Here is an 11,236-nt window from a genome sequence, read left to right as displayed (position 1 = left end):
GTCCGTAGGACAACAACAATCATAATCATAGGCTAGCTTCTAGGGTTAGCCTCTACGATCTCGTGGTAGATCAACTCTTGTAATACTCATATCATCAAGATCAATCAAGCAGGAAGTAGGGTATTACCTCCATAGAGGGGCCCGAACCTGGGTAAACATTGTGTCCCCCGCCTCTTGTTACCATTAGCCTTAGACGCACAGTTCGGGACCCCCTACCCGAGATCTGCCTGTTTTGACAACGACATTGGTGCTTTCATTGAGAGTTCCACTCTGTCGTCACCATAAGGCTTAATGGCCCCTTCGATCATCTATAATGATGCGGTCCAGGGTGAGGTTTTCCTCCCTGGACAGATCTTCGTATTCGGCGGCTTCGCACTGCGGGCCAACTCGCTTGGCCATCTGGAGCAGATCGAAAGCTACGCCCCTGGCCATCTGGTCAGGTTTGGAAGCTTGAACTACACTGCCGACATCCGCGGAGACTTGATCTTCGATGGATTCGAGCCCATGACAGGTGCGCCCTACGGTCGTGATGAGCATGACTTAGATCTGCCATCGGACGGTATTCGAGAGATCACACCTGCAGCTGCCCCGGCTTTAAATCCAGAGCATATCGCGCCATCCGGGGACGGGTGGATGGATCCCGCCATGGAGGCCGCACACTAAGCGGCGATGGAGCCGAACACAGATCTCACTTCCAAGGAGGTCTGTGTTGTTGGACCCACGGACTCGTCTTCGGGCATAGGATCCGAACCGCATACATCCGTGCCCATTGTACCTAGCTGGGCACCAATCACGGAGTTTAGCTCCGCGGATACTTATCAGTACTCACCCTTGTGTGACGTGCTTAACTCATTATAATCTCTCTCCCTGTCGGGAAACTCTTGGCCGAACTATGTCCGGATTGAGTGGGAAGCGGATGATGAAGGAATTAATTACCCACCCACCACCCACTTAATAGCCACTATCGACGACTCAACCGACATGCTTGATTTCGACTCCAAAGACATCGATGGTATGGACGACAATGATGCCGGAGAAAAACGGGTACCACCGCCCCCAGGGCGATGGACAGCCACCTCATCATATGATATATATATATATATATATATATATATATATATATATATATATATGGTGGACACACCCAAAGAAAGCAATGGCGATGATGCAACGGAGGATAATCCCCTTGAGAAGCAAACAGAGCACCGACGTCAGCGGCGCCGCTCTAAAGCCCGCCATAGTAAAAACAGCGACACCGGCACAAGAAAGAATAATACCCCGGACGATGCTAAATATAACAACGACCCCATAGACCCAGCGATGGAGCAGGATGAGCCAAGGGACGGCGAGCACAGTCCAGGGCCGCTGTCTGATCACAGCAATGCCGAAGACAAAACCTATAAACCCATCTCTGGGGAGGAGAATAGGCCGGATGACGATGCACACATGATCCTGGAAAAACACTTGGAACAAGAGCATCTCCACCAAAGGCTTATTGCCACCGCGAGGAGCTTGAAGAAGCAGAAGCAACGACTTAAGGCTGCGCAAGATACGCTCAACCACATATGGAGCAAAGTGCTCAATACTGATGAAACATACGGCGGTGATCGCCACACAAAGAGCTACCCAAAGCGCAAGCTGCTGCCCGAATTCGACGACGAGGCTATAGAGCCCATTCCACCAAAAACAATACGACCGATCTGCCGGACCGACCATCCCGTGGCCGGGACAGAGCGGCTAACGACACCGCACACAAATCAGCACACGATCTACGTGAGCACCTGGACAAAAGAGCTGGTAAGGCCAGGTCCATCTATGGATCTAGGAAACGCGTCCCTACGCAGGATCACGGCCACCGAATCGACTATATCGATCAACTACCAGCTTAGAATCAACACTGAACACTACAGCCGTCGGACCCACGCCATGACTCACCCAAGTACAGGGGCACCATGCACCCCCTGTGCTTCACCGATGAGGTGCTGGATAATGAATTTCCAGAGGGTTTTATACCCGTAAACATCGAGGCATATGACGGAACAAAAAACCCTGCAGTCTGGATTGAGGACTTTATTCTTCACATCCATATGGCTCACAGAGATGTTCTCCACGCCATCAAATACTTGCCCCTCAAGTTGAAAGGACTAGCTCGACACTGGTTGAAAAGCCTCCATGAAAACTCAATTGGAAGTTGGGAGGAACTCGAGGACGCTTTCAGGGCTAATTTTCAAGGGACCTATGTCCAACCTCCGGATGCAGACGATTTAAGTCACATAATCCAACAGCCCAGAGAGTCATCCCGGAAGCTTTGGAACAAATTTCTCACCAAGAAGAACCAAATCGTCGACCGTCCGGATGCCGAAGCCTTAGCAGCTTTCAAACACAGTGTTCGAGACGAATGGCTCGCCAGGCACCTCCGCCAGGAAAAGCCAAGGACAATGGCAGCCCTAACAACTCTCATGACCCGCTTTTGCGCGGGCGAGGACAGCTGGTTGGCCTGCAGCGGCACCAGCGACCCAAGCACATCCAAAATCAGAGATGACAATGGGAAGCCGCGATGCAATAACAACAAGCATCGAAATAATGAAGACAGCCCAGACAACACAGCGGTAAACACCAGATTCAGGGGCTCTCGACCCGGTAAACGGAAAAGGCCATTTAAAGGCAGGAGAGATGGACCATCCAGCCTAAATAAAATTCTAGACAGATCCTGTCAGATTCATGGCACCCCCGAGAAACCTGCAAATCACACCAATAGAGAATGCTGGGTCTTCAAGCAGGCTGGCAAGCTAAACGCTGAACAAAAGGGGAGGGAGCCGCCAAGTGAAGATGAGGACGAACCTCGCTAGCCGAACACTGGGGGACAGAAAAAATTTCCACCAGAGGTCAAAACAGTGAACATGATTTATGCAACCCACATACCAAAGAGGAAGCGCAAACGCGCACTCCGAGACGTATACACAGTAGAGCCCGTCGCCCCCAAATTCAACCCATGGTCAGCCTGCCCGATCACTTTCGATCGCAGGGATCATCCAACTAGTATCCGACATGGAGGTTAGGTTGCCTTGGTGCTCGACCCAATAATTGACGGATATCATCTCACCCGAGTCCTCATGGACGGCGGCAGTAGTCTTAATCTGATATATCAAGAAACTATCCACAAGATGGGGATAGACCCTTCAAGAATCAGCCAAAGCAATACTACATTTAAAGGAGTAATACTAAGCGTAGAGGCCCGCTGCAAGGCTCTCTAACATTAGAGTTTGTAGTCGGTTCTCCCGACAACTTCCGAAGCGAAGAACTAATCTTCGACATTGCTTTGTTCCGAACTGGCTATCATGCACTACTCGGAAGAACGGCCTTCGCTCGTTTCCATGCAGTACCGCATTTCGCTTATCTTAAACTTCAGATGCCCGGTCCACGTGGCGTCATCACAATTAGCGGAAATACAGAGTGTTCCATAACGCGGAAGAATATGTGGCGGCTCTAGCAACCGAACCACTGAACGGCCTCTCCAACCCAAGTAACTAATCGGTCGTCGAGAACACGGACACGGCTAGACGTGTTCGGCGCACCACTAGTTGTAGCAGCCCAGATAAACCTGAGCTTGATTAACGGCTATGCCCCCATATGTGGTGCTGGGGTTTCCCGCATGACAAAGATCCATAGTTCGGCTGGATCCTATTTACACTCAAGAAATTGAATTGTCACGGTTCATTAAGTTTAACCGACGTTACGCACGATCACACAAGATTCTCTCACTACGGTTTTTCTTTCTTTTTACAGATGACCATCGTGCTATACCCTTCCAGGATATGGCGCAACGGACATAAAGGCGCAGACGTGCAGCAGGGCCCCGTTCCAAGGTTTCTTTTTAGGGTAAGACCCTGTGTAAACCTTTTTTATTGTCTCTTGTTGGCTCACACCCTCCTGGTACTTAAAACATCCAAGAGGGATACCGACGTTATTGGCAAGCTTATTATTCTCCGATCTAAAATAGACGTTACAAGGCAAGCAACCAATCTGTTTTTGGGATCTATGCTCTCACCACAGCCGCTCTTTCATCAAGCTAGATTAATGCACGTACCTGGAAATTCAGGGCTCATTATCGAGGGCGGTACTCAGCCCAGTATATGTTGTAAAGTCCGAATACCTTCGGGAGTGTTCGGCGTCGCGAGTTTGGCCTTATATGCATCAGCTCCGAATCATGTCTTTGGTCAATAGTTGGGTTTGCCCGGCTCCCGTATTTTGCTACCTTACGTTCCGTTCTATCAGCTAAGGTGGCACCGGGGGAACTACTACGATTGTGCCCTAGTTCATCCGGATGAGCACCCCAGTAGAGAAAGCCAAAAACTGACTGTCATGATAAAGCGAGAGACCGGTCAACCACTCGATGACTCAACAGAATCTTCACGATTCCTCCACATTAACGAAGGACCGGTTTCCTGTCATGTATGTACATGCACTGTATTCAGACGACGGCGGACATACCAGGGGCTATATAGTAGCCCCACCGTCAAACTCCTATGGCTAAGTGAAAGTGTTAAAGCTATATAATCCGATTGCCTCGTTCACTGCGCTACCACCTCCTTAACAGGCCTAGACATTGGATCAAGTGTGATTACGCGCTTTATCGAACACCCCCGCATTATATGCGAGGGGGCTGAAGCCGACGACTGCAAACTTTCAGGTTATATACATATATACATTAGCGGCCGCATAGGAGGCACTACAATACTTTATGGGCAAAAGTATAAATATAGCCTTTATTATCAAAAGCATTGTTTTTACAATGAAGAAACATGTCACTGGAACATGGTATTCTTTGAACACTGAGGCTCTATTAAACGGGCACCTTCTAAGACTTCTTCAAAATAGTGCTCGGGCGAGTCTTGGCCTCCGGGCGGACCCCTAGTTGCGATATTGGTGGCCTCCATCTTCGCCCAATACGTCTTAACACAGGCAAGAGCCATCCGCGCACCCTCTATGCACGCCGACCTCTTGACCGCATCAATATGCGGCACAACACGAATAAATCGTTGCACCAAACCAAAATAACTATCCGGACGTGGTTCCTTCGGCCACAGATGATCCACGACAGCCTTCATGGCAAGCCCGGACAACCTATGGAGCTCAGCCCACTCATGCATTTGCTCATTAAACAGCAGCGGATGCCTTGGATTACTGAACTGTGACCAGAAAAATCTTTCCACCTCATGATCTTCTCGATCTTTGAAATACTCCGTTGCATCAGCAGCACTCTTTGCTAAATCCAAGTATGCGTCTGAAGAACTCCACAATTGATCAAGAGGGGCATACTACAGATCGCCGAACTTCGATCGCAATAAAAAGGGCTTCCCAGCCGCAATATCACTGGCTTGCCGAAGCTCCTCCCGCGCCGCTCTGATTTTAGAGCGAGTTTCCTTTGCTGCTTGCAAGGCCTTCTTTAGGTCAGCCGTTTTCGTTCGGTTTTCCCTTTCGAGAAGCTCATATCGGCCGCCGACATTTTGCAGCTTAAGAGCCATGTTGGCTATTTTATCCTCACTCTGGCGATGAGAAGCCTGTTCGGCTTTTAATTCTTCGGCTGCCTTTAGGGCAGCCGCATCACTTCTCCTAGCTTGCTCCTTGGCCCGGGCAAGTTCTGCCCGAAGGGTCTCCATGGCGGCAGCTCCATCTGCAGTCAAAGCATATTATAAATACTAGCATCATGCTCTTATTAATATTTGCTGACCACCCAAATATACATACCTGTGCCTCGTCCAGCCGCTTGTTCACAAGCATGATGTCCGCATCCGCCACGTCAAGTTGCCACCTCAGTTCGGCGAATTCACCTGTCCGGTCAGCCACCTGATCTGCAGCCGCCTGCGCACAAAAGCAGCGCTATCATTACCTAAGACTATGATCCTCTGCTCACCTCGTCCGAACGGCAACTAGAGTCTTAGGGGCTACTATCTATACAAAGCACACCTTGCGTGTACGGTACAATCAAAAAATATATATCACTTTGTATACCTCAAAGCCTCTTAGCAGGCTCATAAAAGCTTCATTCAACCCGCTTTTCGCGGATGAAATCCTCTCCACCGCCGTACCCATTAAGGTACGATGTGCCTCTGATATATCCGCTTGCTGTAGAAGACCCATCAATGCGTCCGGTTGTACACCGGACAATCCCGGGCCTTTTCTATTGGTCTCCTTAGGAGCCGAGAACTCCGGGCTTCGGGCGGCCAAAGAGTTACCTTCTAGCGTTTGCGGATCGGGAGAGATCCTCCGGGACGACACCTCAGGGTCGTCCGCCTCATGAGGCGGGGAAGTAGGAGGAGGTGTTTCTCTCTCCATCATCTCCGGAAGAAGATCCCCCAAGGACGAACATTGTTGAGAAGGGCTATGAGTCAGACTGCAAAACATATGCCTCGGTTGTTATTCTTAGGAAAAGAGCGGGGCATGCTTACCAAAGTGCCTTTGTTCACTTACGGCTCGGTCGACGGCTGGCCCCCTTGTGGGCGCTGTGCGGTAAGGATGCCCTCCGGGGCAGGGCCCCCTGGTGAAGGTTTCCTCCCTCGTTTGGAAACCTCTATTTCCAAGTCTTCAGGGGCGGTCCTTTTCTTCCCGTGGGGAGAGGGGATTCTAGATTCTCCTCCCCGATCATCCTCCAACACGGGGGCACTAATTCCCCTGGTTAGGATGCGTAATGTACCTCCAGCACGAAGCCCGCTTTTGGCTTCCCTATTCCTGCCCTCGTCCTCCCCTGATGGCACTTGATAAGGTGCGCGAGCCAGCATCCTAGTTAGTATAGGATCCGGCGAGTCTTCGGGAAGAGGGGCCGAACACCTGATCCTCTCCGCCTTTCTTATCTAGTCCTGGCCAAGGGTGGTTTTTCAGAATAATGTTGTGACAAATATAATGACATCATGTTCGGTCACGGAGCTGCTTACTTGGGTATCTGGACAGTTGCAGTTGAGACCTGCATCCTCTGTTGTGTCCGGACACTTTATTCGTGATCCGAAGAATAGTAGATACATCCCTTCGAGCGTCACGCCGAAGAAGTGTTGAATGGTTCGCGGTCCTTCAGGGTTGAACTCCCACATACGGAGAGATCGACGTTGGCATGGCAGGACCCGATGAACTAACATTACTTGAATTACTTTGACGAGACTGTTATCCCTCTTGAGGAGAACTCGGATGCGGCTTTGCATGTCAGCACGTCATTAACCGGACCCCAGTCCAGCCCCTTGCTGACCCGTGATGCAAGCTGTGGCGGAGGGGCAGAGCGGAAGGCCGGGGCGGCTGCCCAGTTTGTACCTCGGGGTGCTGTGATATAAAACCACTCCCGTTGCCATAGGCCAGACTCCTCCGGGAAGGAACACTTTGGCCAGAAGGCATCGGCACCTTTGCTTATTATAGCGCCTCCACACTCTGCGTGTCGCCCGTCGATCATGTTCGGCTTCACATTGAAGGTCTTGAGCCATAAGCCGAAGTGTGGGGCAATGCGGAGGAAGGCCTCACACACGACGATAAACAACGAGATGTGAAGGAAGGAATCTGGAGCTAGATCACGAAAATCTAGCCCATAATAGAACATGAGCCCTCTAACGAAGGGATGAAGACTGAAGCCTAGCCCTCGTATGAAGTGGGAGATGAATACAATGCTCTCGTTGGGTTTGGGAGTAGGAACAACCTGCCCTTGGGTAGGAAGCCTGTGAAGGATTTCAGCGGTCAGATACCTTGCCTCCCTAAGCTTCTTGATGTCCTCCTCTGTGACAGAAGAGGCCATCGACCTGCCTTGAGGGTTGGATCTGGACATTATTGCAGGTCCGGAGCATGGGGACTGAACCTTGGGTGTTGGAACTCGAGGTAGGAGAAGGGAAGGATCAGACGTGGAAAGAAAAGGGCAGGTCTTGGCCTCTTTATAAAAAGGATGAATGTCAAGCATCCTCCGCGCGGCCGTTTGGAACTTGCCTAAACCGAGGAGTCATACTAACGGCACGGTTGGGTTACCCATGACCGTATTGGTGAGAATCCCGTGATAAGGGGAACATGATCTCTGCTTCGACAAGATGTGCTACTAATACCGCCTCGTAGGATGTGCAATGCCAGGTTGGGAAAAATGGTTCTGATAATAACCGGGACGCGGCGTGATGTCATGCTAGGTAAAAGTTGTCAGTAGATTAGATTCGTGGAATATTATGCTCTCTACGGTGGTACATGGGATTTGTTTTGCAGAGTCAGACACGATTCATGTGTTCAAAATATACCTTGGAGTATTCGGAGAAGGAACCCGCCTTGCAATGCCGAAGACAATCTGCGCGCCGGACTCATCGTCATTGAAGCCTGGTTCAGGGGCTACTGAGGGAGTCTTGGATTAGGGGGTCCTCGGACAGCCGGACTATATACTTATGCCGGACCGTTGGACTATGAAGATACAAGATTGAAGACTTCATACCGTGTCCGGGTGGGACTCTCCTTTGCTTGGAAGGCAAGCTTGGCAATTCGGATATGCAGATTTCCTTCTCTGTAACCAACTCTGTGTAACCCTAGCCCTCTCCAGTGTCTATATAAACTGGAGGATTTAGTCCATAGGACAACAACAATCATAATCATAGGCTAGCTTCTAGAGTTAGCCTCTACGATCTCGTGGTAGATCAACTCTTGTAATACTCATATCATCAAGATCAATCAAGCAGGAAGTAGGGTATTACCTCCATAGAGAGGGCCCGAACCTGGGTAAACATTGTGTCCCCCACCTCCTGTTACCATTAGCCTTAGACGCACAGTTTGGGACCCCCTACCCGAGATCCGCCGGTTTTGACACCGACAGCCGTCTCCGACACCGTGCACACGTCCATACGACGGTCGATTCTCCATCAGGAGTCCTTTCAATATGTTCAACGCCCCGTTGAATGGAGTGTCCCACTTGGGCCTCGCCAATGCCTCAGACGGCGAGTCACTTTCGGCCAGAATCCTGTGCTGCTCTCTCTACAAAAGGCACAAGAATCGTTTACAAATGTGACTAACATGCAGTCGAATTGATCAGAAACTAAAATTACCAGCAGTCTCATGAACTCCGTCGTGACCCCGTTCGTCTCGAAAACCTTGTTCACTGGGTCCCAATGGTGCCGGGCCCTGAGGACATCACACTCCTGCAGGACGGTGAACTCCGCCAAGGGGTCTGGGATGCCCAGACTCGCGGCTTCCGCGTCCTCCTTGGCCCATATGGACCTCTTCCCACCGTAACCACGGCTTCTGAGGTGGTGGCTCCCAATGTTCCTCTATTGAAGCCCCTTCATGTACTTTGACTTTTTTTGGCAGCTTTGGCCTCGCAAGCCGCCTTGAATATTTGGAAGTGCTCTTCCGTGATTATCGGATTATCCTTTACAATCTTGGAGTAGGGTTCCTTTTTGATGACGATCCGATATTTCACCCTTGATTTCTAGGAGGCCAACGCGTCGCTAAACTTGGTCATGGCGTGTTTGTTTATCTTCTTCATTGCTGGGTCCTTATCTGGATCTTTATAATCCTTTTCATTCCGGCCTGGGAACAAGAATATCTGGTGCAGCTTCTTTAGGGGGGAGGGCCTCATATTATCTATCTTCTTTAGTTTCACATGGTTGATGGTGGCGGTTGTCCGTATGATGCAGCCTACTTCATTGACGTAGCACGCGCGCGCTTCCTCGGGTTCGGTTGGCTCAAAATTGCCATCGTCCACCTCCGTGACCACCAGTCTAGTAGTCCTGAGCTTGTTAGGTAGCCGGTGGTGGCGAGGGAGGCAGTGGTGGTGAGGGAGGCAGGGGCATCTCCGGTGACAGCGAGGGAGGCAGTTGTGGCGAGGGAGGATCTGGTGGCATCGACGGCAACTCCGGTGGCATTGATGAGGCCGCGTGGCTCCATGGCGTTCGAGGCGGCTCCGGTGGCATTGACGGCGTGCGGCTCTGGTGGCTCCGGGGGCGTCGATGTCGGTAGGAGACGGTGGCGGGGTGGGTCGAGGGATTTGGGGGAGAAGTGGTGGCAAGGGGAAATAGTTTTTTGGTTAAGTCAAACTTAGCGGTAGCGCGTTTCGCCAAACGCGCTATAGCTAAGGTAGCTATAGCGGTTTTAGCAAAACGCACTACTGCTATAGCTATGTAATTTCCTTCCATTTTCTTATTTCCTTTTCTGTTTCTACAGCGTGGGTCTAGGAAACGCGCTGCAGCTACATTACCTATAGCGCCTCTTACGAACATACGCTACTGCTATGCCTTTCTCCTTTTTTCGCTTTTTCATTTATTTTTCTTTACATTTTATTTTTTCCTTTCTCCTTTTTCTATTTCTTTTATTTTCATCTACTTTTCTATTTGTTTTTCACTTCATTTTATTTACATTAGCAGTAGCGCTTTTCATAGGAAACGCGTTACTACTTATGCCCTAGCGATAGCGCGCTTGTTCCAAGCCCGCTACTGCTATGCGTAGCCTATCGTTTTAGCAATGGGAATATTAGTAGTAGCACTTTTACGACCGCATGCACTACTGCTACGATTTTATTTGTAGCACAGTTTTTGCTCACTCGCTACTTCTATCTAGCACTAGCGCCCTTTTTTGACCCGCGCTGCTGCTAAATTTCTGTTTATAAGGTTTTCCCTAGTAGTGGAAGGGTGCACGGGATGGGACCAAAAGTTCCCTTCTCGACCCACTTTTTGGTGTTTGGCAGAGTGCATGACGGGTGCATGAGTCCACACTAGTAGGTTAACACAAATACACGACGAGGGAATAACTATATTGAGATGAGATTGCAACCAAACACACCCACACGCTTTGTGCTATAGTGACTGATTTGCATCGTCTGAGTTTGATCCAACGGTCATGTTGCACCGAGACATGGACATGCCCATGCGGAGGGCGCCTAAACACCACCGAAGTCCCTCTACTTCTCGAGGCACACGACGTTGGTGATGCAGGGTGCAACCGCTCGCAGAGCCTGCTCCTGGTTGACGGGAGCCATCTCGTCAAAGACGGCGTCCAATGGCACGAATGGATTCCGGTGACGGAGCCCCGAGAGGATTTGCCCGGCAACGGCAACGGCAGCCCGCAACCCCTCCTTGTCCAGCTCCGCCCCCACCATCATGCGGAGATGGCTCAGCTCCTCGGAGATATAGGTGAAGAAGGAGACCAGGTCAGGAAGCCGCAGCTCGTTGAAGTCGACGGGGTGGTCGAACGGGTTTAGCCCGAAGGCCTGCATGGTCACGCTGGCACAACAGTAGGCATC

The sequence above is a fragment of the Triticum dicoccoides genome, chromosome 5B, assembly GCF_002162155.2.
Source record: "Triticum dicoccoides isolate Atlit2015 ecotype Zavitan chromosome 5B, WEW_v2.0, whole genome shotgun sequence".
NCBI classification, from domain to species: domain Eukaryota; kingdom Viridiplantae; phylum Streptophyta; class Magnoliopsida; order Poales; family Poaceae; genus Triticum; species Triticum dicoccoides.
This window is presented reverse-complemented; position numbering follows the sequence as displayed.